The sequence below is a fragment of the Engystomops pustulosus genome, chromosome 9 (assembly GCF_040894005.1).
Source record: "Engystomops pustulosus chromosome 9, aEngPut4.maternal, whole genome shotgun sequence".
Taxonomy (NCBI): Eukaryota; Metazoa; Chordata; class Amphibia; order Anura; family Leptodactylidae; genus Engystomops; species Engystomops pustulosus.
In genome coordinates this window covers 66,212,647-66,235,960 of record NC_092419.1, presented here as the reverse complement: position 1 = coordinate 66,235,960, position 23,314 = coordinate 66,212,647, and the positions used below count along the sequence as shown (strand labels likewise).

At 45.4% G+C, this 23,314-nt stretch overlaps 58 pseudogenes; all 58 read right to left on the bottom strand.

The window, feature by feature from the left end:
• Positions 1-527: 527 nt before the first annotated feature.
• Positions 528-646, bottom strand: LOC140096549 (5S ribosomal RNA; annotated as a pseudogene).
• Positions 647-716: 70 nt separating this feature from the next.
• Positions 717-835, bottom strand: LOC140079993 (5S ribosomal RNA; annotated as a pseudogene).
• Positions 836-905: 70 nt separating this feature from the next.
• Positions 906-1,024, bottom strand: LOC140086815 (5S ribosomal RNA; annotated as a pseudogene).
• A 70-nt stretch (positions 1,025-1,094) lies between these two features.
• On the bottom strand, positions 1,095-1,216 carry LOC140098069 (5S ribosomal RNA; annotated as a pseudogene).
• Positions 1,217-1,286: 70 nt separating this feature from the next.
• On the bottom strand, positions 1,287-1,405 carry LOC140092212 (5S ribosomal RNA; annotated as a pseudogene).
• Positions 1,406-1,656: 251 nt separating this feature from the next.
• LOC140084552 (5S ribosomal RNA) lies at positions 1,657-1,775 on the bottom strand (annotated as a pseudogene).
• Positions 1,776-1,845: 70 nt separating this feature from the next.
• On the bottom strand, positions 1,846-1,964 carry LOC140096137 (5S ribosomal RNA; annotated as a pseudogene).
• A 70-nt stretch (positions 1,965-2,034) lies between these two features.
• On the bottom strand, positions 2,035-2,153 carry LOC140092464 (5S ribosomal RNA; annotated as a pseudogene).
• A 70-nt stretch (positions 2,154-2,223) lies between these two features.
• On the bottom strand, positions 2,224-2,342 carry LOC140088385 (5S ribosomal RNA; annotated as a pseudogene).
• A 70-nt stretch (positions 2,343-2,412) lies between these two features.
• On the bottom strand, positions 2,413-2,531 carry LOC140088717 (5S ribosomal RNA; annotated as a pseudogene).
• A 449-nt stretch (positions 2,532-2,980) lies between these two features.
• Positions 2,981-3,099, bottom strand: LOC140093097 (5S ribosomal RNA; annotated as a pseudogene).
• Positions 3,100-3,169: 70 nt separating this feature from the next.
• Positions 3,170-3,288, bottom strand: LOC140097249 (5S ribosomal RNA; annotated as a pseudogene).
• A 70-nt stretch (positions 3,289-3,358) lies between these two features.
• LOC140093805 (5S ribosomal RNA) lies at positions 3,359-3,477 on the bottom strand (annotated as a pseudogene).
• A 1,577-nt stretch (positions 3,478-5,054) lies between these two features.
• Positions 5,055-5,173, bottom strand: LOC140087552 (5S ribosomal RNA; annotated as a pseudogene).
• A 70-nt stretch (positions 5,174-5,243) lies between these two features.
• LOC140098068 (5S ribosomal RNA) lies at positions 5,244-5,365 on the bottom strand (annotated as a pseudogene).
• Positions 5,366-5,435: 70 nt separating this feature from the next.
• Positions 5,436-5,554, bottom strand: LOC140095714 (5S ribosomal RNA; annotated as a pseudogene).
• Positions 5,555-5,624: 70 nt separating this feature from the next.
• LOC140084840 (5S ribosomal RNA) lies at positions 5,625-5,743 on the bottom strand (annotated as a pseudogene).
• Positions 5,744-6,191: 448 nt separating this feature from the next.
• On the bottom strand, positions 6,192-6,310 carry LOC140088305 (5S ribosomal RNA; annotated as a pseudogene).
• Positions 6,311-6,572: 262 nt separating this feature from the next.
• Positions 6,573-6,691, bottom strand: LOC140083338 (5S ribosomal RNA; annotated as a pseudogene).
• A 70-nt stretch (positions 6,692-6,761) lies between these two features.
• Positions 6,762-6,880, bottom strand: LOC140086382 (5S ribosomal RNA; annotated as a pseudogene).
• A 456-nt stretch (positions 6,881-7,336) lies between these two features.
• On the bottom strand, positions 7,337-7,455 carry LOC140099180 (5S ribosomal RNA; annotated as a pseudogene).
• Positions 7,456-7,717: 262 nt separating this feature from the next.
• On the bottom strand, positions 7,718-7,836 carry LOC140083337 (5S ribosomal RNA; annotated as a pseudogene).
• Positions 7,837-8,292: 456 nt separating this feature from the next.
• On the bottom strand, positions 8,293-8,411 carry LOC140099179 (5S ribosomal RNA; annotated as a pseudogene).
• Positions 8,412-8,673: 262 nt separating this feature from the next.
• Positions 8,674-8,792, bottom strand: LOC140083336 (5S ribosomal RNA; annotated as a pseudogene).
• Positions 8,793-8,862: 70 nt separating this feature from the next.
• LOC140097248 (5S ribosomal RNA) lies at positions 8,863-8,981 on the bottom strand (annotated as a pseudogene).
• A 259-nt stretch (positions 8,982-9,240) lies between these two features.
• LOC140098040 (5S ribosomal RNA) lies at positions 9,241-9,362 on the bottom strand (annotated as a pseudogene).
• Positions 9,363-9,432: 70 nt separating this feature from the next.
• Positions 9,433-9,551, bottom strand: LOC140083335 (5S ribosomal RNA; annotated as a pseudogene).
• A 70-nt stretch (positions 9,552-9,621) lies between these two features.
• Positions 9,622-9,740, bottom strand: LOC140097247 (5S ribosomal RNA; annotated as a pseudogene).
• Positions 9,741-9,999: 259 nt separating this feature from the next.
• LOC140098039 (5S ribosomal RNA) lies at positions 10,000-10,121 on the bottom strand (annotated as a pseudogene).
• A 262-nt stretch (positions 10,122-10,383) lies between these two features.
• Positions 10,384-10,502, bottom strand: LOC140092897 (5S ribosomal RNA; annotated as a pseudogene).
• Positions 10,503-10,572: 70 nt separating this feature from the next.
• LOC140086482 (5S ribosomal RNA) lies at positions 10,573-10,691 on the bottom strand (annotated as a pseudogene).
• A 456-nt stretch (positions 10,692-11,147) lies between these two features.
• Positions 11,148-11,266, bottom strand: LOC140099177 (5S ribosomal RNA; annotated as a pseudogene).
• A 262-nt stretch (positions 11,267-11,528) lies between these two features.
• Positions 11,529-11,647, bottom strand: LOC140083334 (5S ribosomal RNA; annotated as a pseudogene).
• A 451-nt stretch (positions 11,648-12,098) lies between these two features.
• On the bottom strand, positions 12,099-12,217 carry LOC140092016 (5S ribosomal RNA; annotated as a pseudogene).
• Positions 12,218-12,665: 448 nt separating this feature from the next.
• LOC140088304 (5S ribosomal RNA) lies at positions 12,666-12,784 on the bottom strand (annotated as a pseudogene).
• Positions 12,785-13,043: 259 nt separating this feature from the next.
• Positions 13,044-13,162, bottom strand: LOC140098704 (5S ribosomal RNA; annotated as a pseudogene).
• Positions 13,163-13,232: 70 nt separating this feature from the next.
• On the bottom strand, positions 13,233-13,351 carry LOC140081736 (5S ribosomal RNA; annotated as a pseudogene).
• Positions 13,352-13,807: 456 nt separating this feature from the next.
• Positions 13,808-13,926, bottom strand: LOC140099176 (5S ribosomal RNA; annotated as a pseudogene).
• Positions 13,927-14,566: 640 nt separating this feature from the next.
• On the bottom strand, positions 14,567-14,685 carry LOC140097246 (5S ribosomal RNA; annotated as a pseudogene).
• Positions 14,686-14,944: 259 nt separating this feature from the next.
• LOC140098066 (5S ribosomal RNA) lies at positions 14,945-15,066 on the bottom strand (annotated as a pseudogene).
• Positions 15,067-15,328: 262 nt separating this feature from the next.
• On the bottom strand, positions 15,329-15,447 carry LOC140092896 (5S ribosomal RNA; annotated as a pseudogene).
• A 70-nt stretch (positions 15,448-15,517) lies between these two features.
• On the bottom strand, positions 15,518-15,636 carry LOC140086481 (5S ribosomal RNA; annotated as a pseudogene).
• Positions 15,637-16,092: 456 nt separating this feature from the next.
• LOC140099175 (5S ribosomal RNA) lies at positions 16,093-16,211 on the bottom strand (annotated as a pseudogene).
• A 262-nt stretch (positions 16,212-16,473) lies between these two features.
• LOC140083333 (5S ribosomal RNA) lies at positions 16,474-16,592 on the bottom strand (annotated as a pseudogene).
• Positions 16,593-16,854: 262 nt separating this feature from the next.
• Positions 16,855-16,973, bottom strand: LOC140092579 (5S ribosomal RNA; annotated as a pseudogene).
• A 70-nt stretch (positions 16,974-17,043) lies between these two features.
• On the bottom strand, positions 17,044-17,162 carry LOC140092015 (5S ribosomal RNA; annotated as a pseudogene).
• Positions 17,163-17,610: 448 nt separating this feature from the next.
• On the bottom strand, positions 17,611-17,729 carry LOC140088303 (5S ribosomal RNA; annotated as a pseudogene).
• Positions 17,730-17,988: 259 nt separating this feature from the next.
• Positions 17,989-18,107, bottom strand: LOC140097284 (5S ribosomal RNA; annotated as a pseudogene).
• Positions 18,108-18,563: 456 nt separating this feature from the next.
• On the bottom strand, positions 18,564-18,682 carry LOC140099174 (5S ribosomal RNA; annotated as a pseudogene).
• An 832-nt stretch (positions 18,683-19,514) lies between these two features.
• Positions 19,515-19,633, bottom strand: LOC140083332 (5S ribosomal RNA; annotated as a pseudogene).
• A 259-nt stretch (positions 19,634-19,892) lies between these two features.
• On the bottom strand, positions 19,893-20,011 carry LOC140088302 (5S ribosomal RNA; annotated as a pseudogene).
• Positions 20,012-20,081: 70 nt separating this feature from the next.
• On the bottom strand, positions 20,082-20,200 carry LOC140097044 (5S ribosomal RNA; annotated as a pseudogene).
• A 70-nt stretch (positions 20,201-20,270) lies between these two features.
• Positions 20,271-20,389, bottom strand: LOC140083121 (5S ribosomal RNA; annotated as a pseudogene).
• Positions 20,390-20,837: 448 nt separating this feature from the next.
• On the bottom strand, positions 20,838-20,956 carry LOC140099173 (5S ribosomal RNA; annotated as a pseudogene).
• Positions 20,957-21,404: 448 nt separating this feature from the next.
• LOC140089283 (5S ribosomal RNA) lies at positions 21,405-21,523 on the bottom strand (annotated as a pseudogene).
• A 70-nt stretch (positions 21,524-21,593) lies between these two features.
• On the bottom strand, positions 21,594-21,712 carry LOC140097004 (5S ribosomal RNA; annotated as a pseudogene).
• Positions 21,713-22,161: 449 nt separating this feature from the next.
• LOC140093714 (5S ribosomal RNA) lies at positions 22,162-22,280 on the bottom strand (annotated as a pseudogene).
• An 829-nt stretch (positions 22,281-23,109) lies between these two features.
• Positions 23,110-23,228, bottom strand: LOC140089282 (5S ribosomal RNA; annotated as a pseudogene).
• Positions 23,229-23,314: the final 86 nt, after the last annotated feature.

The window sequence follows — 23,314 nt, the reverse complement described above, 5'->3', positions numbered from 1 at the left end:
AAGTCCTTCCCGGGTCTTAGCAGGTCCTGTGCGGTGCTTTAAAAAGTTCTGCAAGGGCCTTAACAAATGCTTCCCGAGCCTTAACAAGACCTGCCCTGGCCCTAGCAAGTCCTGCCCGAGAAACTAACACAATTTTCAGGTTCAAAAAGGTCAACAGAACTTGGGATTCCCAGCCAGTCTCCCATGCTGGTACTTGCCAAGCCTTAAGCTGCATTACTCCTGCAATGTGACAAGAGCAGGCACATTCAGCTTAGAATGGCCGTTGTCAGCAGCTGTTCAATTTGAACCTTCTTTTACTATCTCATAGAGAAACTAACACAATTTTTATGGATCAAAAAGGTCAACGGAACTTGGGATTCCCAGCCATTCTCGCATGCTGATACTTGCCAAGCCTTAAGCTGCATTGCTGCTGCGATCTGACGAGAGCAGGCACATTCAGCTTACAATGGCCGTTGACAGCAGCTGTTCAATTTGAACCTTCTTTTACTATCTCAAAGAGAAACTAACACAATCTTCAGGTTCAAAAAGGTCAACGGAAATTGGGATTCCCAGCCAGTCTCCCATGCTGGTACTTGCCAAGCCTTAAGCTGCATTGCTGCTGCGATCTGACGAGAGCAAGCACATTCAGCTTAGAATGGCCGTTGACAGCAGCTGTTCAATTTGAACCTTCTTTTACAATCTCATAGAGAAACTAACACAATTTTTAGGTTCAAAAAGGTCAACAGAACTTGGGATTCCCAGCCAGTCTCCCATGCTGGTACTTGCCAAGCCTTAAGCTGCATTGCTGCTGCGATCTGACGAGAGCAGGCACATTCAGCTTAGAATGGCCGTTGACAGCAACTGTTCAATTTGAACCTTATTTTACTACCTCATAGAGAAACTAACACAATTTTCAGGTTCAAAAAGGTCAACAGAACTTAGGATTCCCAGCCAGTCTCCCATGCTGGTACTTGCCAAGCCTTAAGCTGCATTGCTGCTGCGATCTGACGAGAGCAGGCACATTCAGCTTAGAATGGCCGTTGACAGCAGCTGTTCAATTTGAACCTTCTTTTACTATCTCATAGAGAAACTAACACAATTTTCAGGTTCAAAAAGGTCAACGGAACTTGGGATTCCCAGCCAGTCTCCCATGCTGGTACTTGCCAAGCCTTAAGCTGCATTGCTGCTGCGATCTGACGAGAGCAGGCACATTAAGCTTAGTAGAATGGCCGTTGACAGCAGCTGTTCAATTTGAACCTTCTTTTACAATCTCATAGAGAAACTAACACAATTTTCAGGTTCAAAATGGTCAACGGAACTTGGGATTCGCAGCCAGTCTCCCATGCTGGTACTTGCCAAGCCTTAAGCTGCATTGCTGCTGCGATCTGACGAGAGCAGGCACATTCAGCTTAGAATGGCCGTCGACAGCAGCTGTTCAATTTGAACCTTCTTTTACTATCTCATAGAGAAACTAACACAATTTTCAGGTTCAAAAAGGTCAACGGAACTTGGGATTCCCTGCCAGTCTCCCATGCTTGTACTTGCCAAGCCTTATGCTGCTGCGATCTGACGAGAGCAGGCACATTCAGCTTAGAATGGCCGTTGACAGCAGCTGTTCAATTTGAACCTTCTTTTACTATCTCATAGAGAAACTAACACAATTTTCAGGTTCAAAAAGGTCAACGGAACTTGGGATTCCCAGCCAGTCTCCCATGCTGGTACTTTCCAAGCCTTAAGCTGCATTGCTGCTGCGATCTGACGAGAGCAGGCACATTCAGCTTAGAATGGCCGTTGACAGCAGCTGTTCAATTTGAACCTTCTTTTACTATCTCATAGAGAAACTAACACAAATTTCAGGTTCAAAAAGGTCAACAGAACGTGGGATTCCCAGCCAGTGTCCCATGCTGGTACTTGCCAAGCCTTAAGCTGCATTGCTGCTGCGATCTGACGAGAGCAGGCACATTCAGCTTAGAATGGCCGTTGACAGCAGCTGTTCAATTTGAACCTTCTTTTACTATCTCATAGAGAAACTAACACAATTTTCAGGTTCAAAAAGGTCAACAGAACTTGGGATTCCCAGCCAGTCTCCCATGCTGGTACTTGCCAAGCCTTAAGCTGCATCGCTGCTGCGATCCGACGAGAGCAGGCACATTCAGCTTAGAATGGCCGTTGCCAACAGCTGTTCAATTTGAACCTTCTTTTACTATCTCATAGAGAAACTAACACAATTTTCAGGTTCAAAAAGGTCAACAGAACTTGGGATTCCCAGCCAGTCTCCCATGCTGGTACTTGCCAAACCTTAAGCTGCATTGCTGCTGCGATCTGACGAGAGCAGGCACATTCAGCTTAGAATGGCCGTTGACAGCAGCTGTTCAATTTGAACCTTCTTTTACCATCTTTGACAGAGAAACTAACAATTTTCAGGTTCAAAAAGGTCAACGGAACGTGGGATTCCCAGCCAGTCTCCCATGCTGGTACTTGCCAAGCCTTAAGCTGCATTGCTGCTGCGATCTGACGAGAGCAGGCACATTCAGCTTAGAATGGCCGTTGACAGCAGCTGCCTAATTTCTACTTTCTTTTACTATCTCATAGAGAAACTAACACAATTTTCAGGTTCAAAAAGGTCAACAGAACTTGGGATTCCCAGCCAGTCTCCCATGCTGGTACTTGCCAAGCCTTAAGCTGCAACGCTGCTGCGATCTGACAAGAGCATGCACATTCAGCTTAGAATGGCCGTTGACAGCAGCTGTTCAATTTGAACCTTCTTTTACTATCTCATAGAGAAACTAACACAATTTTCATGTTCAAAAAGGTCACTGGAACTTGGGATTCCCAGCCAGTCTCCCATGCTGGTACTTGCCAAGCCTTAAGCTGCATTGCTGCTGCGATCTGACGAGCGCAGGCGCATTCAGCTTAGAATGGCCGTTGACAGCAGCTATTCAATTTGAACCTTCTTTTACTATCTCATAGAGAAACTAACACAATTTTCAGGTTAAAAAAAGGTCAACGGAACTTATGATTCCCAGCCAGTCTCCCATGCTGGTACTTGCCAAGCCTTAAGCTGCATTGCTGCTGCGATCTGACGAGAGCAGGCACATTCAGCTTAGAATGGCCGTTGACAGCAGCTGTTCAATTTGAACCGTATTTTACTATCTCATAGAGAAACTTACACAATTTTCAGGTTCAAAAAGGTCAACAGAACTTGGGATTCCCAGCCAGTCTCCCATGCTGGTACTTGCCAAGCCTTAAGCTGCATCGCTGCTGCGATCTGACAAGAGCACGCACATTCAGCTTAGAATGGCCGTTGACAGCAGCTGTTCAATTTGAACCTTCTTTTACTATCTCATAGAGAAACTAACACAATTTTCAGGTTCAAAAAGGTCAACGGAACTTGGGATTGCCAGCTAGTCTCCCATGCTGGTACTTGCCAAGCCTTAAGCTGCATTGCTGCTGCGATCTGACGAGAGCAGGCACATTCAGCTTAGAATGGCCGTTGACAGCAGCTGTTCAATTTGAACCTTCTTTTACTATCTCATAGAGAAACTAACACAATTTTCAGGTTCAAAAAGGTCAACAGAACTTGGGATTCCCAGCCAGTCTCCCATGCTGGTACTTGCCAAGCCTTAAGCTGCATCGCTGCTGCGATCTGACAAGAGCACGCACATTCAGCTTAGAACGGCTGTTGACAGCAGCTGTTCAATTTGAACCTTCTTTTACTATCTCATAGAGAAACTAACACAATTTTCAGGTTCAAAAAGGTCAACGGAACTTGGGATTGCCAGCCAGTCTCCCATGCTGGTACTTGCCAAGCCTTAAGCTGCATTGCTGCTGCGATCTGACGAGAGGAGGCACATTCAGCCTAGAATTGTCCGTTGACAGCAGCTGTTCAATTTGAACCTTCTTTTACTATCTCATAGAGAAACTAACACAATTTTCAGGTTCAAAAAGGTCAACGGAACTTGGGATTCCCAGCCAGTCTCCCATGCTGGTACTTGCCAAGCCTTAAGCTGCATCGCTGCTGCGATCTGACAAGAGCACGCACATTCAGCTTAGAACGGCTGTTGACAGCAGCTGTTCAATTTGAACCTTCTTTTATTATCTCCTAGAGAAACTAACACAATTTTCAGGTTCAAAAAGGTCAACGGAACTTGGGATTCGCAGCCAGTCTCCCATGCTGTTACTTGCCAAGCCTTAAGCTGCTGCGATCCGACAAGAGCACGCGCGTTCAGCTTAGAATGGCCGTTGACAGCAGCTGTTCAATTTGAACCTTCTTTTACTATCTCATAGAGAAACTAACACAATTTTCAGGTTCAAAAAGGTCAACAGAACTTGGGATTCCCAGCCAGTCTCCCATGCTGGTACTTGCCAAGCCTTAAGCTGCAACGCTGCTGCGATCTGACAAGAGCATGCACATTCAGCTTAGAATGGCCGTTGACAGCAGCTGTTCAATTTGAACCTTCTTTTACTATCTCATAGAGAAACTAACACAATTTTCAGGTTAAAAAAAGGTCAACAGAACTTGGGATTCCCAGCCAGTCTCCCATGCTGGTACTTGCCAAGCCTTAAGCTGCAACGCTGCTGCGATCTGACAAGAGCATGCACATTCAGCTTAGAATGGCCGTTGACAGCAGCTGTTCAATTTGAACCTTCTTTTACTATCTCATAGAGAAACTAACACAATTTTCAGGTTAAAAAAAGGTCAACAGAACTTGGGATTCCCAGCCAGTCTCCCATGCTGGTACTTGCCAAGCCTTAAGCTGCATTGCTGCTGCGATCTGACAAGAGCCCGCACATTCAGCTTAGAATGGCCGTTGACAGCAGCTGTTCAATTTGAACCTTCTTTTACTATCTCATAGAGAAACTAACACAATTTTCAGGTTCAAAAAGGTCAACAGAACTTGGGATTCGCAGCCAGTCTCCCATGCTGGTACTTGCCAAGCCTTAAGCTGCATCGCTGCTGCGATCTGACAAGAGCACGCACATTCAGCTTAGAAAGGCCGTTGACAGCAGCTGTTCAATTTGAACCTTCTTTTACTATCTCATAGAGAAACTAACACAATTTTCAGGTTCAAAAAGGTCAACGGAACTTGGGATTCCCAGCCAGTCTCCGATGCTGGTACTTGCCAAGCCTTAAGCTGCATTGCTGCTGCGATCTGACGAGAGCAGGCACATTCAGCTTAGAATGGCCGTTGACAGCAGCTGTTCAATTTGAACCTTCTTTTACTATCTCATAGAGAAACTAACAGAATTTTCAGGTTCAAAAAGGTCAACGGAACTTGGGATTCCCAGCCAGTCTCCCATGCTGGTACTTGCCAAGCCTTAAGCTGCATTGCTGCTGCGATCTGACGAGAGCAGGCACATTAAGCTTAGTAGAATGGCCGTTGACGGCAGCTGTTCAATTTGAACCTTCTTTTACTATCTCATAGAGAAACTAACACAATTTTCAGGTTCAAAAATGTCAACAGAACTTGGGATTCCCAGCCAGTCTCCCATGCTGGTACTTGCCAAGCCTTAAGCTGCATTGCTGCTGCGATCTGACCAGAGCAGGCACATTCAGCTTAGAATGGCTGTTGACAGCAGCTGTTCAATTTGAACCTTCTTTTACTATCTCATAGAGAAACTAACACAATTTTCAGGTTCAAAAAGGTCAACGGAACTTGGGATTCCCAGCTAGTCTCCCATGCTGGTACTTGCCAAGCCTTAAGCTGCATTGCTGCTGCGATCTGACGAGAGCAGGCACATTCAGCTTAGAACGGCCGTTGACAGCAGCTGTTCAATTTGAACCTTCTTTTACTATCTCATAGAGAAACTAACACAATTTTCAGGTTCAAAAAGGTCAACCGAACTTGGGATTCCCAGCCAGTCTCCCATGCTGGTACTTGCCAAGCCTTAAGCTGCATCGCTGCTGCGATCTGACAAGAGCACGCACATTCAGCTTAGAATGGCCGTTGACAGCAGCTGTTAAATTTGAACCTTCTTTTACTATCTCATAGAGAAACTAACACAATTTTCAGGTTCAAAAAGGTCAACAGAGCTTGGGATTCGCAGCCAGTCTCCCATGCTGGTACTTGCCAAGCCTTAAGCTGCATTGCTGCTGCGATCTGACGAGAGCAGGCACATTCTGCTTAGAATGGCCGTTGACAGCAGCAGTTCAATTTGAACCTTCTTTTACCATCTTTGACAGAGAAACTAACAATTTTCAGGTTCAAAAAGGTCAACGGAACTTGGGATTCGCAGCCAGTCTCCCATGCTGGTACTTGCCAAGCCTTAAGCTGCATTGCTGCTGCGATCTGACGAGAGCAGGCACATTCAGCTTAGAATGGCCGTTGACAGCAGCTGTTCAATTTGAACCTTCTTTTACTATCTCATAGAGAAACTAACACAATTTTCAGGTTCAAAAAGGTCAACGGAACTTGGGATTCCCAGCCAGTCTCCCATGCTGGTACTTGCCAAGCCTTAAGCTGCATTGCTGCTGTGATCTGACGAGAGCAGGCACATTAAGCTTAGTAGAATGGCCGTTGACAGCAGCTGTTCAATTTGAACCTTCTTTTACTATCTCATAGAGAAACTAACACAATTTTCAGGTTCAAAAATGTCAACAGAACTTGGGATTCCCAGCCAGTCTCCCATGCTGGTACTTGCCAAGCCTTAAGCTGCATTGCTGCTGCGATCTGACGAGAGCAGGCACATTCAGCTTAGAATGGCCGTTGACAGCAGCTGTTCAATTTGAACCTTCTTTTACTATCTCATAGAGAAACTAACACAATTTTCAGGTTCAAAAAGGTCAACAGAACTTGGGATTCCCAGCCAGTCTCCCATGCTGGTACTTGCCAAGCCTTAAGCTGCATTGCTGCTGCGATCTGACGAGAGCAGGCATGTTCAGCTTAGAATGGCCATTGACAGCAGCTGTTCAATTTGAACCTTCTTTTACTATCTCATAGAGAAACTAACACAATTTTCAGGTTCAAAAAGGTCAACAGAACTTGGGATTCCCAGCCAGTCTCCCATGCTGGTACTTGCCAAGCCTTAAGCTGCATCGCTGCTGCGATCTGACAAGAGCCCGCACATTCAGCTTAGAATGGCCGTTGACAGCAGCTGTTCAATTTGAACCTTCTTTTACTATCTCATAGAGAAACTTACACAATTTTCAGGTTCAAAAAGGTCAACGGAAGTTGGGATTCGCAGCCAGTCTCCCATGCTGGTACTTGCCAAGCCTTAAGCTGCATCGCTGCATCGCTGCTGCGATCTGACAAGAGCACGCACATTCAGCTTAGAAAGGCCGTTGACAGCAACTGTTCAATTTGAACCTTCTTTTACTATCTCATAGAGAAACTAACACAATTTTCAGGTTCAAAAAGGTCAACGGAACTTGGGATTCCCAGCCAGTCTCCCATGCTGGTACTTGCCAAGCCTTAAGCTGCATTGCTGCTGCGATCTGACGAGAGCAGGCACATTCAGCTTAGAATGGCCGTTGACAGCAGCTGTTCAATTTGAACCTTCTTTTACTATCTCATAGAGAAACTAACACAATTTTCAGGTTCAAAAATGTCAACAGAACTTGGGATTCCCAGCCAGTCTCCCATGCTGGTACTTGCCAAGCCTTAAGCTGCATTGCTGCTGCGATCTGACGAGAGCAGGCACATTAAGCTTAGTAGAATGGCCGTTGACAGCAGCTGTTCAATTTGAACCTTCTTTTACTATCTCATAGAGAAACTAACACAATTTTCAGGTTCAAAAATGTCAACAGAACTTGGGATTCCCAGCCAGTCTCCCATGCTGGTACTTGCCAAGCCTTAAGCTGCATTGCTGCTGCGATCTGACGAGAGCAGGCACATTCAGCTTAGAATGGCCGTTGACAGCAGCTGTTCAATTTGAACCTTCTTTTACTATCTCATAGAGAAACTAACACAATTTTCAGGTTCAAAAAGGTCAACAGAACTTGGGATTCCCAGCCAGTCTCCCATGCTGGTACTTGCCAAGCCTTAAGCTGCATCGCTGCTGCGATCTGACAAGAGCCCGCACATTCAGCTTAGAATGGCCGTTGACAGCAGCTGTTCAATTTGAACCTTCTTTTACTATCTCATAGAGAAACTTACACAATTTTCAGGTTCAAAAAGGTCAACGGAAGTTGGGATTCGCAGCCAGTCTCCCATGCTGGTACTTGCCAAGCCTTAAGCTGCATCGCTGCATCGCTGCTGCGATCTGACAAGAGCACGCACATTCAGCTTAGAAAGGCCGTTGACAGCAACTGTTCAATTTGAACCTTCTTTTACTATCTCATAGAGAAACTAACACAATTTTCAGGTTCAAAAAGGTCAACGGAACTTGGGATTCCCAGCCAGTCTCCCATGCTGGTACTTGCCAAGCCTTAAGCTGCATTGCTGCTGCGATCTGACGAGAGCAGGCACATTCAGCTTAGAATGGCCGTTGACAGCAGCTGTTCAATTTGAACCTTCTTTTACTATCTCATAGAGAAACTAACACAATTTTCAGGTTCAAAAATGTCAACAGAACTTGGGATTCCCAGCCAGTCTCCCATGCTGGTACTTGCCAAGCCTTAAGCTGCATTGCTGCTGCGATCTGACGAGAGCAGGCACATTAAGCTTAGTAGAATGGCCGTTGACAGCAGCTGTTCAATTTGAACCTTCTTTTACTATCTCATAGAGAAACTAACACAATTTTCAGGTTCAAAAATGTCAACAGAACTTGGGATTCCCAGCCAGTCTCCCATGCTGGTACTTGCCAAGCCTTAAGCTGCATTGCTGCTGCGATCTGACGAGAGCAGGCACATTCAGCTTAGAATGGCCGTTGACAGCAGCTGTTCAATTTGAACCTTCTTTTACTATCTCATAGAGAAACTAACACAATTTTCAGGTTCAAAAAGGTCAACAGAACTTGGGATTCCCAGCCAGTCTCCCATGCTGGTACTTGCCAAGCCTTAAGCTGCATCGCTGCTGCGATCTGACAAGAGCACGCACATTCAGCTTAGAATGGCCGTTGACAGCAGCTGTTCAATTTGAACCTTCTTTTACTATCTCATAGAGAAACTAACACAATTTTCAGGTTCAAAAAGGGCAACGGAACTTGGGATTGCCAGCCAGTCTCCCATGCTGGTACTTGCCAAGCCTTAAGCTGCATTGCTGCAGTTATCTGACGAGAGCAGGCACATTCAGCTTAGAATGGCCGTTGACAGCAGCTGTTCAATTTGAACCTTCTTTTACTATCTCATAGAGAAACTAACACAATTTTCAGGTTCAAAAAGGTCAACGGAACTTGGGATTCCCAGCCAGTCTCCCATGCTGGTACTTGCCAAGCCTTAAGCTGCATTGCTGCTGCGATCTGACGAGAGCAGGCACATTAAGCTTAGTAGAATGGCCGTTGACAGCAGCTGTTCAATTTGAACCTTCTTTTACTATCTCATAGAGAAACTAACACAATTTTCAGGTTCAAAAATGTCAACAGAACTTGGGATTCCCAGCCAGTCTCCCATGCTGGTACTTGCCAAGCCTTAAGCTGCATTGCTGCTGCGATCTGACGAGAGCAGGCACATTCAGCTTAGAATGGCCGTTGACAGCAACTGTTCAATTTGAACCTTCTTTTACTATCTCATAGAGAAACTAACACAATTTTCAGGTTCAAAAAGGTCAACAGAACTTGGGATTCCCAGCCAGTCTCCCATGCTGGTACTTGCCAAGCCTTAAGCTGCATCGCTGCTGCGATCTGACAAGAGCACGCACATTCAGCTTAGAATGGCCGTTGACAGCAGCTGTTCAATTTGAACCTTCTTTTACTATCTCATAGAGAAACTAACACAATTTTCAGGTTCAAAAAGGGCAACGGAACTTGGGATTGCCAGCCAGTCTCCCATGCTGGTACTTGCCAAGCCTTAAGCTGCATTGCTGCAGTTATCTGACGAGAGCAGGCACATTCAGCTTAGAATGGCCGTTGACAGCAGCTGTTCAATTTGAACCTTCTTTTACTATCTCATAGAGAAACTAACACAATTTTCAGGTTCAAAAAGGTCAACGGAACTTGGGATTCCCAGCCAGTCTCCCATGCTGGTACTTGCCAAGCCTTAAGCTGCATTGCTGCTGCGATCTGACGAGAGCAGGCACATTAAGCTTAGTAGAATGGCCGTTGACAGCAGCTGTTCAATTTGAACCTTCTTTTACTATCTCATAGAGAAACTAACACAATTTTCAGGTTCAAAAATGTCAACAGAACTTGGGATTCCCAGCCAGTCTCCCATGCTGGTACTTGCCAAGCCTTAAGCTGCATTGCTGCTGCGATCTGACGAGAGCAGGCACATTAAGCTTAGTAGATTGGCCGTTGACAGCAGCTGTTCAATTTGAACCTTCTTTTACTATCTCATAGAGAAACTAACACAATTTTCAGGTTCAAAAATGTCAACAGAACTTGGGATTCCCAGCCAGTCTCCCATGCTGGTACTTGCCAAGCCTTAAGCTGCATTGCTGCTGCGAACTGACGAGAGCAGGCACATTCAGCTTAGAATGGCCGTTGACAGCAGCTGTTCAATTTGAACCTTCTTTTACTATCTCATAGAGAAACTAACACAATTTTCAGGTTCAAAAAGGTCAACAGAACTTGGGATTCCCAGCTAGTCTCCCATGCTGGTACTTGCCAAGCCTTAAGCTGCATTGCTGCTGCGATCTGACGAGAGCAGGCACATTCAGCTTAGAACGGCCGTTGACAGCAGCTGTTCAATTTGAACCTTCTTTTACTATCTCATAGAGAAACTAACACAATTTTCAGGTTCAAAAAGGTCAACAGAACTTGGGATTCCCAGCCAGTCTCCCATGCTGGTACTTGCCAAGCCTTAAGCTGCATCGCTGCTGCGATCTGACAAGAGCCCGCACATTCAGCTTAGAATGGCCGTTGACAGCAGCTGTTCAATTTGAACCTTCTTTTACTATCTCATAGAGAAACTAACACAATTTTCAGGTTCAAAAAGGTCAAAGGAAGTTGGGATTCGCAGCCAGTCTCCCATGCTGGTACTTGCCAAGCCTTAAGCTGCATCGCTGCATCGCTGCTGCGATCTGACAAGAGCACGCACATTCAGCTTAGAAAGGCCGTTGACAGCAACTGTTCAATTTGAACCTTCTTTTACTATCTCATAGAGAAACTAACACAATTTTCAGGTTCAAAAAGGTCAACGGAACTTGGGATTCCCAGCCAGTCTCCCATGCTGGTACTTGCCAAGCCTTAAGCTGCATTGCTGCTGCGATCTGACGAGAGCAGGCACATTCAGCTTAGAATGGCCGTTGACAGCAGCTGTTCAATTTGAACCTTCTTTTACTATCTCATAGAGAAACTAACACAATTTTCAGGTTCAAAAAGGTCAACGGAACTTGGGATTCCCAGCCAGTCTCCCATGCTGGTACTTGCCAAGCCTTAAGCTGCATTGCTGCTGTGATCTGACGAGAGCAGGCACATTAAGCTTAGTAGAATGGCCGTTGACAGCAGCTGTTCAATTTGAACCTTCTTTTACTATCTCATAGAGAAACTAACACAATTTTCAGGTTCAAAAATGTCAACAGAACTTGGGATTCCCAGCCAGTCTCCCATGCTGGTACTTGCCAAGCCTTAAGCTGCATTGCTGCTGCGATCTGACGAGAGCAGGCACATTCAGCTTAGAATGGCCGTTGACAGCAGCTGTTCAATTTGAACCTTCTTTTACTATCTCATAGAGAAACTAACACAATTTTCAGGTTCAAAAAGGTCAACGGAACTTGGGATTCCCAGCCAGTCTCCCATGCTGGTACTTGCCAAGCCTTAAGCTGCATTGCTGCTGCGATCTGACGAGAGCAGGCACATTAAGCTTAGTAGATTGGCCGTTGACAGCAGCTGTTCAATTTGAACCTTCTTTTACTATCTCATAGAGAAACTAACACAATTTTCAGGTTCAAAAATGTCAACAGAACTTGGGATTCCCAGCCAGTCTCCCATGCTGGTACTTGCCAAGCTTTAAGCTGCATTGCTGCTGCAATCTGACGAGAGCAGGCACATTCAGCTTAGAATGGCCGTTGACAGCAGCTGTTCAATTTGAACCTTCTTTTACTATCTCATAGAGAAACTAACACAATTTTCAGGTTCAAAAAGGTCAACAGAACTTGGGATTCCCAGCTAGTCTCCCATGCTGGTACTTGCCAAGCCTTAAGCTGCATTGCTGCTGCGATCCGACGAGAGCAGGCACATTCAGCTTAGAACGGCCGTTGACAGCAGCTGTTCAATTTGAACCTTCTTTTACTATCTCATAGAGAAACTAACACAATTTTCAGGTTCAAAAAGGTCAACAGAACTTGGGATTCCCAGCCAGTCTCCCATGCTGGTACTTGCCAAGCCTTAAGCTGCATCGCTGCTGCGAACTGACAAGAGCACGCACATTCAGCTTAGAATGGCCGTTGACAGCAGCTGTTCAATTTGAACCTTCTTTTACTATCTCATAGAGAAACTAACACAATTTTCAGGTTCAAAAAGGTCAACGGAACTTGGGATTTGCAGCCAGTCTCCCATGCTGGTGCTTGCCAAGCCTTAAGCTGCATTGCTGCTGCGATCTGACGAGAGCAGGCACATTCAGCTTAGAATGGCCGTTGACAGCAGCAGTTCAATTTGAACCTTCTTTTACCATCTTTGACAGAGAAACTAACAATTTTCAGGTTCAAAAAGGTCAACGGAACTTGGGATTCGCAGCCAGTCTCCCATGCTGGTACTTGCCAAGCCTTAAGCTGCATTGCTGCTGCGATCTGACGAGAGCAGGCACATTCAGCTTAGAATGGCCGTTGACAGCAGCTGTTCAATTTGAACCTTCTTTTACTATCTCATAGAGAAACTAACACAATTTTCAGGTTCAAAAAGGTCAACGGAACTTGGGATTCCCAGCCAGTCTCCCATGCTGGTACTTGCCAAGCCTTAAGCTGCATCGCTGCTGCTATCTGACAAGAGCACGCACATTCAGCTTAGAATGGCCGTTGACAGCAGTTGTTCAATTTGAACCTTCTTTTACTATCTCATAGAGAAACTAACACAATTTTCAGGTTCAAAAATGTCAACAGAACTTGGGATTCCCAGCCAGTCTCCCATGCTGGTACTTGCCAAGCCTTAAGCTGCATTGCTGCTGCGATCTGACGAGAGGAGGCACATTCAGCTTAGAATGGCCGTTGACAGCAGCTGTTCAATTTGAACCTTCTTTTACTATCTCATAGAGAAACTAACACAATTTTCAGGTTCAAAAAGGTCAACGGAACTTGGGATTCCCAGCCAGTCTCCCATGCTGGTACTTGCCAAGCCTTAAGCTGCATTGCTGCTGCGATCTGACGAGAGCAGGCATGTTCAGCTTAGAATGGCCGTTGACAGCAGCTGTTCAATTTGAACCTTCTTTTACTATCTCATAGAGAAACTAACACAATTTTCAGGTTCAAAAAGGTCAACAGAACTTGGGATTGCCAGCCAGTCTCCCATGCTGGTACTTGCCAAGCCTTAAGCTGCATCGCTGCTGCGATCTGACAAGAGCCCGCACATTCAGCTTAGAATGGCCGTTGACAGCAGCTGTTCAATTTGAACCTTCTTTTACTATCTCATAGAGAAACTAACACAATTTTCAGGTTCAAAAAGGTCAACGGAAGTTGGGATTCGCAGCCAGTCTCCCATGCTGGTACTTGCCAAGCCTTAAGCTGCATCGCTGCATCGCTGCTGCGATCTGACAAGAGCACGCACATTCAGCTTAGAAAGGCCGTTGACAGCAACTGTTCAATTTGAACCTTCTTTTACTATCTCATAGAGAAACTAACACAATTTTCAGGTTCAAAAAGGTCAACGGAACTTGGGATTCCCAGCCAGTCTCCCATGCTGGTACTTGCCAAGCCTTAAGCTGCATTGCTGCTGCGATCTGACGAGAGCAGGCACATTCAGCTTAGAATGGCCGTTGACAGCAGCTGTTCAATTTGAACCTTCTTTTACTATCTCATAGAGAAACTAACACAATTTTCAGGTTCAAAAATGTCAACAGAACTTGGGATTCCCAGCCAGTCTCCCATGCTGGTACTTGCCAAGCCTTAAGCTGCATTGCTGCTGCGATCTGACGAGAGCAGGCACATTAAGCTTAGTAGAATGGCCGTTGACAGCAGCTGTTCAATTTGAACCTTCTTTTACTATCTCATAGAGAAACTAACACAATTTTCAGGTTCAAAAAGGTAAACAGAACTTGGGATTCCCAGCCAGTCTCCCATGCTGGTACTTGCCAAGCCTTAAGCTGCATCGCTGCTGCGATCTGACAAGAGCACGCACATTCAGCTTAGAATGGCCGTTGACAGCAGCTGTTCAATTTGAACCTTCTTTTACTATCTCATAGAGAAACTAACACAATTTTCAGGTTCAAAAAGGGCAACGGAACTTGGGATTGCCAGCCAGTCTCCCATGCTGGTACTTGCCAAGCCTTAAGCTGCATTGCTGCAGTTATCTGACGAGAGCAGGCACATTCAGCTTAGAATGGCCGTTGACAGCAGCTGTTCAATTTGAACCTTCTTTTACTATCTCATAGAGAAACTAACACAATTTTCAGGTTCAAAAAGGTCAACAGAACTTGGGATTCCCAGCCAGTCTCCCATGCTGGTACTTGCCAAGCCTTAAGCTGCATCGCTGCTGCGATCTGACAAGAGCACGCACATTCAGCTTAGAATGGCCGTTGACAGCAGCTGTTCAATTTGAACCTTCTTTTACTATCTCATAGAGAAACTAACACAATTTTCAGGTTCAAAAAGGGCAACGGAACTTGGGATTGCCAGCCAGTCTCCCATGCTGGTACTTGCCAAGCCTTAAGCTGCATTGCTGCAGTTATCTGACGAGAGCAGGCACATTCAGCTTAGAATGGCCGTTGACAGCAGCTGTTCAATTTGAACCTTCTTTTACTATCTCATAGAGAAACTAACACAATTTTCAGGTTCAAAAAGGTCAACGGAACTTGGGATTCCCAGCCAGTCTCCCATGCTGGTACTTGCCAAGCCTTAAGCTGCATTGCTGCTGCGATCTGACGAGAGCAGGCACATTAAGCTTAGTAGAATGGCCGTTGACAGCAGCTGTTCAATTTGAACCTTCTTTTACTATCTCATAGAGAAACTAACACAATTTTCAGGTTCAAAAATGTCAACAGAACTTGGGATTCCCAGCCAGTCTCCCATGCTGGTACTTGCCAAGCCTTAAGCTGCATTGCTGCTGCGATCTGACGAGAGCAGGCACATTAAGCTTAGTAGATTGGCCGTTGACAGCAGCTGTTCAATTTGAACCTTCTTTTACTATCTCATAGAGAAACTAACACAATTTTCAGGTTCAAAAATGTCAACAGAACTTGGGATTCCCAGCCAGTCTCCCATGCTGGTACTTGCCAAGCCTTAAGCTGCATTGCTGCTGCGAACTGACGAGAGCAGGCACATTCAGCTTAGAATGGCCGTTGACAGCAGCTGTTCAATTTGAACCTTCTTTTACTATCTCATAGAGAAACTAACACAATTTTCAGGTTCAAAAAGGTCAACAGAACTTGGGATTCCCAGCTAGTCTCCCATGCTGGTACTTGCCAAGCCTTAAGCTGCATTGCTGCTGCGATCTGACGAGAGCAGGCACATTCAGCTTAGAACGGCCGTTGACAGCAGCTGTTCAATTTGAACCTTCTTTTACTATCTCATAGAGAAACTAACACAATTTTCAGGTTCAAAAAGGTCAACAGAACTTGGGATTCCCAGCCAGTCTCCCATGCTGGTACTTGCCAAGCCTTAAGCTGCATCGCTGCTGCGATCTGACAAGAGCCCGCACATTCAGCTTAGAATGGCCGTTGACAGCAGCTGTTCAATTTGAACCTTCTTTTACTATCTCATAGAGAAACTAACACAATTTTCAGGTTCAAAAAGGTCAAAGGAAGTTGGGATTCGCAGCCAGTCTCCCATGCTGGTACTTGCCAAGCCTTAAGCTGCATCGCTGCATCGCTGCTGCGATCTGACAAGAGCACGCACATTCAGCTTAGAAAGGCCGTTGACAGCAACTGTTCAATTTGAACCTTCTTTTACTATCTCATAGAGAAACTAACACAATTTTCAGGTTCAAAAAGGTCAACGGAACTTGGGATTCCCAGCCAGTCTCCCATGCTGGTACTTGCCAAGCCTTAAGCTGCATTGCTGCTGCGATCTGACGAGAGCAGGCACATTCAGCTTAGAATGGCCGTTGACAGCAGCTGTTCAATTTGAACCTTCTTTTACTATCTCATAGAGAAACTAACACAATTTTCAGGTTCAAAAAGGTCAACGGAACTTGGGATTCCCAGCCAGTCTCCCATGCTGGTACTTGCCAAGCCTTAAGCTGCATTGCTGCTGTGATCTGACGAGAGCAGGCACATTAAGCTTAGTAGAATGGCCGTTGACAGCAGCTGTTCAATTTGAACCTTCTTTTACTATCTCATAGAGAAACTAACACAATTTTCAGGTTCAAAAATGTCAACAGAACTTGGGATTCCCAGCCAGTCTCCCATGCTGGTACTTGCCAAGCCTTAAGCTGCATTGCTGCTGCGATCTGACGAGAGCAGGCACATTCAGCTTAGAATGGCCGTTGACAGCAGCTGTTCAATTTGAACCTTCTTTTACTATCTCATAGAGAAACTAACACAATTTTCAGGTTCAAAAAGGTCAACGGAACTTGGGATTCCCAGCCAGTCTCCCATGCTGGTACTTGCCAAGCCTTAAGCTGCATTGCTGCTGCAATCTGACGAGAGCAGGCACATTAAGCTTAGTAGATTGGCCGTTGACAGCAGCTGTTCAATTTGAACCTTCTTTTACTATCTCATAGAGAAACTAACACAATTTTCAGGTTCAAAAATGTCAACAGAACTTGGGATTCCCAGCCAGTCTCCCATGCTGGTACTTGCCAAGCCTTAAGCTGCATTGCTGCTGCAATCTGACGAGAGCAGGCACATTCAGCTTAGAATGGCCGTTGACAGCAGCTGTTCAATTTGAACCTTCTTTTACTATCTCATAGAGAAACTAACACAATTTTCAGGTTCAAAAAGGTCAACAGAACTTGGGATTCCCAGCTAGTCTCCCATGCTGGTACTTGCCAAGCCTTAAGCTGCATTGCTGCTGCGATCCGACGAGAGCAGGCACATTCAGCTTAGAACGGCCGTTGACAGCAGCTGTTCAATTTGAACCTTCTTTTACTATCTCATAGAGAAACTAACACAATTTTCAGGTTCAAAAAGGTCAACAGAACTTGGGATTCCCAGCCAGTCTCCCATGCTGGTACTTGCCAAGCCTTAAGCTGCATCGCTGCTGCGAACTGACAAGAGCACGCACATTCAGCTTAGAATGGCCGTTGACAGCAGCTGTTCAATTTGAACCTTCTTTTACTATCTCATAGAGAAACTAACACAATTTTCAGGTTCAAAAAGGTCAACGGAACTTGGGATTTGCAGCCAGTCTCCCATGCTGGTGCTTGCCAAGCCTTAAGCTGCATTGCTGCTGCGATCTGACGAGAGCAGGCACATTCAGCTTAGAATGGCCGTTGACAGCAGCAGTTCAATTTGAACCTTCTTTTACCATCTTTGACAGAGAAACTAACAATTTTCAGGTTCAAAAAGGTCAACGGAACTTGGGATTCGCAGCCAGTCTCCCATGCTGGTACTTGCCAAGCCTTAAGCTGCATTGCTGCTGCGATCTGACGAGAGCAGGCACATTCAGCTTAGAATGGCCGTTGACAGCAGCTGTTCAATTTGAACCTTCTTTTACTATCTCATAGAGAAACTAACACAATTTTCAGGTTCAAAAAGGTCAACGGAACTTGGGATTCCCAGCCAGTCTCCCATGCTGGTACTTGCCAAGCCTTAAGCTGCATCGCTGCTGCTATCTGACAAGAGCACGCACATTCAGCTTAGAATGGCCGTTGACAGCAGTTGTTCAATTTGAACCTTCTTTTACTATCTCATAGAGAAACTAACACAATTTTCAGGTTCAAAAAGGTCAACAGAACTTGGGATTCCCAGCCAGTCTCCCATGCTGGTACTTGCCAAGCCTTAAGCTGCATTGCTGCTGCGATCTGACGAGAGGAGGCACATTCAGCTTAGAATGGCCGTTGACAGCAGCTGTTCAATTTGAACCTTCTTTTACTATCTCATAGAGAAACTAACACAATTTTCAGGTTCAAAAAGGTCAACAGAACTTGGGATTGCCAGCCAGTCTCCCATGCTGGTACTTGCCAAGCCTTAAGCTGCATCGCTGCTGCGATCTGACAAGAGCCCGCACATTCAGCTTAGAATGGCCGTTGACAGCAGCTGTTCAATTTGAACCTTCTTTTACTATCTCATAGAGAAACTAACACAATTTTCAGGTTCAAAAAGGTCAACGGAAGTTGGGATTCGCAGCCAGTCTCCCATGCTGGTACTTGCCAAGCCTTAAGCTGCATCGCTGCATCGCTGCTGCGATCTGACAAGAGCACGCACATTCAGCTTAGAAAGGCCGTTGACAGCAACTGTTCAATTTGAACCTTCTTTTACTATCTCATAGAGAAACTAACACAATTTTCAGGTTCAAAAAGGTCAACGGAACTTGGGATTCCCAGCCAGTCTCCCATGCTGGTACTTGCCAAGCCTTAAGCTGCATTGCTGCTGCGATCTGACGAGAGCAGGCACATTCAGCTTAGAATGGCCGTTGACAGCAGCTGTTCAATTTGAACCTTCTTTTACTATCTCATAGAGAAACTAACACAATTTTCAGGTTCAAAAATGTCAACAGAACTTGGGATTCCCAGCCAGTCTCCCATGCTGGTACTTGCCAAGCCTTAAGCTGCATTGCTGCTGCGATCTGACGAGAGCAGGCACATTAAGCTTAGTAGAATGGCCGTTGACAGCAGCTGTTCAATTTGAACCTTCTTTTACTATCTCATAGAGAAACTAACACAATTTTCAGGTTCAAAAAGGTAAACAGAACTTGGGATTCCCAGCCAGTCTCCCATGCTGGTACTTGCCAAGCCTTAAGCTGCATCGCTGCTGCGATCTGACAAGAGCACGCACATTCAGCTTAGAATGGCCGTTGACAGCAGCTGTTCAATTTGAACCTTCTTTTACTATCTCATAGAGAAACTAACACAATTTTCAGGTTCAAAAAGGGCAACGGAACTTGGGATTGCCAGCCAGTCTCCCATGCTGGTACTTGCCAAGCCTTAAGCTGCATTGCTGCAGTTATCTGACGAGAGCAGGCACATTCAGCTTAGAATGGCCGTTGACAGCAGCTGTTCAATTTGAACCTTCTTTTACTATCTCATAGAGAAACTAACACAATTTTCAGGTTCAAAAAGGTCAACGGAACTTGGGATTCCCAGCCAGTCTCCCATGCTGGTACTTGCCAAGCCTTAAGCTGCATTGCTGCTGCGATCTGACGAGAGCAGGCACATTAAGCTTAGTAGATTGGCTGTTGACAGCAGCTGTTCAATTTGAACCTTCTTTTACTATCTCATAGAGAAACTAACACAATTTTCAGGTTCAAAAATGTCAACAGAACTTGGGATTCCCAGCCAGTCTCCCATGCTGGTACTTGCCAAGCCTTAAGCTGCATTGCTGCTGCGATCTGACGAGAGCAGGCACATTCAGCTTAGAATGGCCGTTGACAGCAGCTGTTCAATTTGAACCTTCTTTTACTATCTCATAGAGAAACTAACACAATTTTCAGGTTCAAAAAGGTCAACGGAACTTGGGATTGCCAGCCAGTCTCCCATGCTGGTACTTGCCAAGCCTTAAGCTGCATTGCTGCAGTTATCTGACGAGAGCAGGCACATTCAGCTTAGAATGGCCGTTGACAGCAGCTGTTCAATTTGAACCTTCTTTTACTATCTCATAGAGAAACTAACACAATTTTCAGGTTCAAAAAGGTCAACGGAACTTGGGATTCGCAGCCAGTCTCCCATGCTGGTACTTGCCAAGCCTTAAGCTGCATTGCTGCTGCGATCTGACGAGAGCAGGCACATTCAGCTTAGAATGGCCGTTGACAGCAGCTGTTCAATTTGAACCTTCTTTTACTATCTCATAGAGAAACTAACACAATTTTCAGGTTCAAAAAGGTCAACAGAACTTGGGATTTCCAGACAGTCTCCCATGCTGGTACTTGCCAAGCCTTAAGCTGCATTGCTGCTGCGATCTGAGGAGAGCAGGCACATTCAGCTTAGAATGGCCGTTGAAAGCAGCTGTTCAATTTGAACCTTCTTTTACTATCTCATAGAGAAACTAACACAATTTTCAGGTTCAAAAAGGTCAACGGAACTTGGGATTCCCAGCCAGTCTCCCATGCTGGTACTTGCCAAGCCTTAAGCTGCATTGCTGCTGCGATCTGACGAGAACAGGCACATTCAGCTTAGAATGGCCGTTGACAGCAGCTGTTCAATTTGAACCTTCTTTTACTATCTCATAGAGAAACTAACATAATTTTCAGGTTCAAAAAGGTCAACAGAACTTGGGATTCCCAGCCAGTCTCCCATGCTGGTACTTGCCAAGCCTTAAGCTGCAACGCTGCTGCGATCTGACAAGAGCACACACATTCAGCTTAGAATGGCCGTTGACAGCAGCTGTTCAATTTGAACCTTCTTTTACTATCTCATAGAGAAACTAACACAATTTTCAGGTTCAAAAAGGTCAACGGAACTTGGGATTCGCAGCCAGTCTCCCATGCTGGTACTTACCCATCCTTAAGCTGCATCGCTGCTGCGATCCGACAAGCGCACGCGCATTCAGCTTAGAATGGCTGTTGACAGCAGCTGTTCATTTTGAACCTTCTTTTACTATCTCATAGAGAAACTAACACAATTTTCAGGTTCAAAAAGGTCAACGGAACTTGGGATTCCCAGCCAGTCTCCCATGCTGGTACTTGCCAAGCCTTAAGCTGCATTGCTGCTGCGATCTGACGAGAGCAGGCACATTCAGCTTAGAATGGCCGTTGACAGCAGCTGCCTAATTTCTACTTTCTTTTACTATCTCATAGAGAAACTAACACAATTTTCAGGTTCAAAAAGGTCAACAGAACTTGGGATTCCCAGCCAGTCTCCCATGCTGGTACTTGCCAAGCCTTAAGCTGCAACACTGCTGCGATCTGACAAGAGCATGCACATTCAGCTTAGAATGGCCGTTGACAGCAGCTGTTCAATTTGAACCTTCTTTTACTATCTCATAGAGAAACTAACACAATTTTAAGGTTCAAAAATGTCAACAGAACTTGGGATTCCCAGCCAGTCTCCCATGCTGGTACTTGCCAAGCCTTAAGCTGCATTGCTGCTGCGATCTGACCAGAGCAGGCACATTCAGCTTAGAATGGTTGTTGACAGCAGCTGTTCAATTTGAACCTTCTTTTACTATCTCATAGAGAAACTAACACAATTTTCAGGTTCAAAAAGGTCAACGGAACTTGGGATTCCCAGCTAGTCTCCCATGCTGGAACTTGCCAAGCCTTAAGCTGCATTGCTGCTGCGATCTGACGAGAGCAGGCACATTCAGCTTAGAATGGCCGTTGACAGCAGCTGTTCAATTTGAACCTTCTTTTACTATCTCATAGAGAAACTAACACAATTTTCAGGTTCAAAAAGGTCAACGGAACTTGGGATTCGCAGCCAGTCTCCCATGCTGGTACTTGCCAAGCCTTAAGCTGCATTGCTGCTGCGATCTGACAAGAGCAGGCACATTCAGCTTAGAATGGCCGTTGACAGCAGCTGCCTAATTTCTACTTTCTTTTACTATCTCATAGAGAAACTAACACAATTTTAAGGTTCAAAAAGGTCAACAGAACTTGGGATTCCCAGCCAGTCTCCCATGCTGGTACTTGCCAAGCCTTAAGCTGCAACGCTGCTGCGATCTGACAAGAGCATGCACATTCAGCTTAGAATGGCCGTTGACAGCAGCTGTTCAATTTGAACCTTCTTTTACTATCTCATAGAGAAACTAACACAATTTTAAGGTTAAAAAAAGGTCAACGGAACTTATGATTCCCAGCCAGTCTCCCATGCTGGTACTTGCCAAGCCTTAAGCTGCATTGCTGCTGCGATCTGACGAGAGCATGCACATTCAGCTTAGAATGGCAGTTGACAGCAACTGTTCATTTTGAACCTTCTTTTACTATCTCATAGAGAAACTAACACAATTTTCAGGTTCAAAAATGTCAACGGAACTTGGGATTCCCAGCCAGTCTCCCATGCTGGTACTTGCCAAGGCTTAAGCTGCATTGCTGCTGCGATCTGACGAGAGCAGGCACATTCAGCTTAGAATGGCCGTTGACAGCAACTGTTCAATTTGAACCTTCTTTTACTATCTCATAGAGAAACTAACACAATTTTCAGGTTCAAAAAGGTCAACAGAACTTGGGATTCCCAGCCAGTCTCCCATGCTGGTACTTGCCAAGCCTTAAGCTGCATCGCTGCTGCGATCTGACAAGAGCCCGCACATTCAGCTTAGAATGGCCGTTGACAGCAGCTGTTCAATTTGAACCTTCTTTTACTATCTCATAGAGAAACTAACACAATTTTCAGGTTCAAAAAGGTCAACGGAACTTGGGATTTGCAGCCAGTCTCCCATGCTGGTACTTGCCAAGCCTTAAACTGCATCGCTGCTGCGATCTGACAAGAGCACCCACATTCAGCTTAGAAAGGCCGTTGACAGCAGCTGTTCAATTTGAACCTTCTTTTACTATCTCATAGAGAAACTAACACAATTTTCAGGTTCAAAAAGGTCAACGGAAGTTGGGATTCGCAGCCAGTCTCCCATGCTGGTACTTGCCAAGCCTTAAGCTGCATTGCTGCTGCGATCTGACGAGAGCAGGCACATTAAGCTTAGTAGAATGGCCGTTGACAGCAGCTGTTCAATTTGAACCTTCTTTTACTATCTCATAGAGAAACTAACACAATTTTCAGGTTCAAAAATGTCAACAGAACTTGGGATTCCCAGCCAGTCTCCCATGCTGGTACTTGCCAAGCCTTAAGCTGCATTGCTGCTGCGATCTGACCAGAGCAGGCACATTCAGCTTAGAATGGTTGTTGACAGCAGCTGTTCAATTTGAACCTTCTTTTACTATCTCATAGAGAAACTAACACAATTTTCAGGTTCAAAAAGGTCAACGGAACTTGGGATTCCCAGCTAGTCTCCCATGCTGGAACTTGCCAAGCCTTAAGCTGCATTGCTGCTGCGATCTGACGAGAGCAGGCACATTCAGCTTAGAATGGCCGTTGACAGCAGCTGTTCAATTTGAACCTTCTTTTACTATCTCATAGAGAAACTAACAAAATTTTCAGGTTCAAAAAGGTCAACAGAACTTGG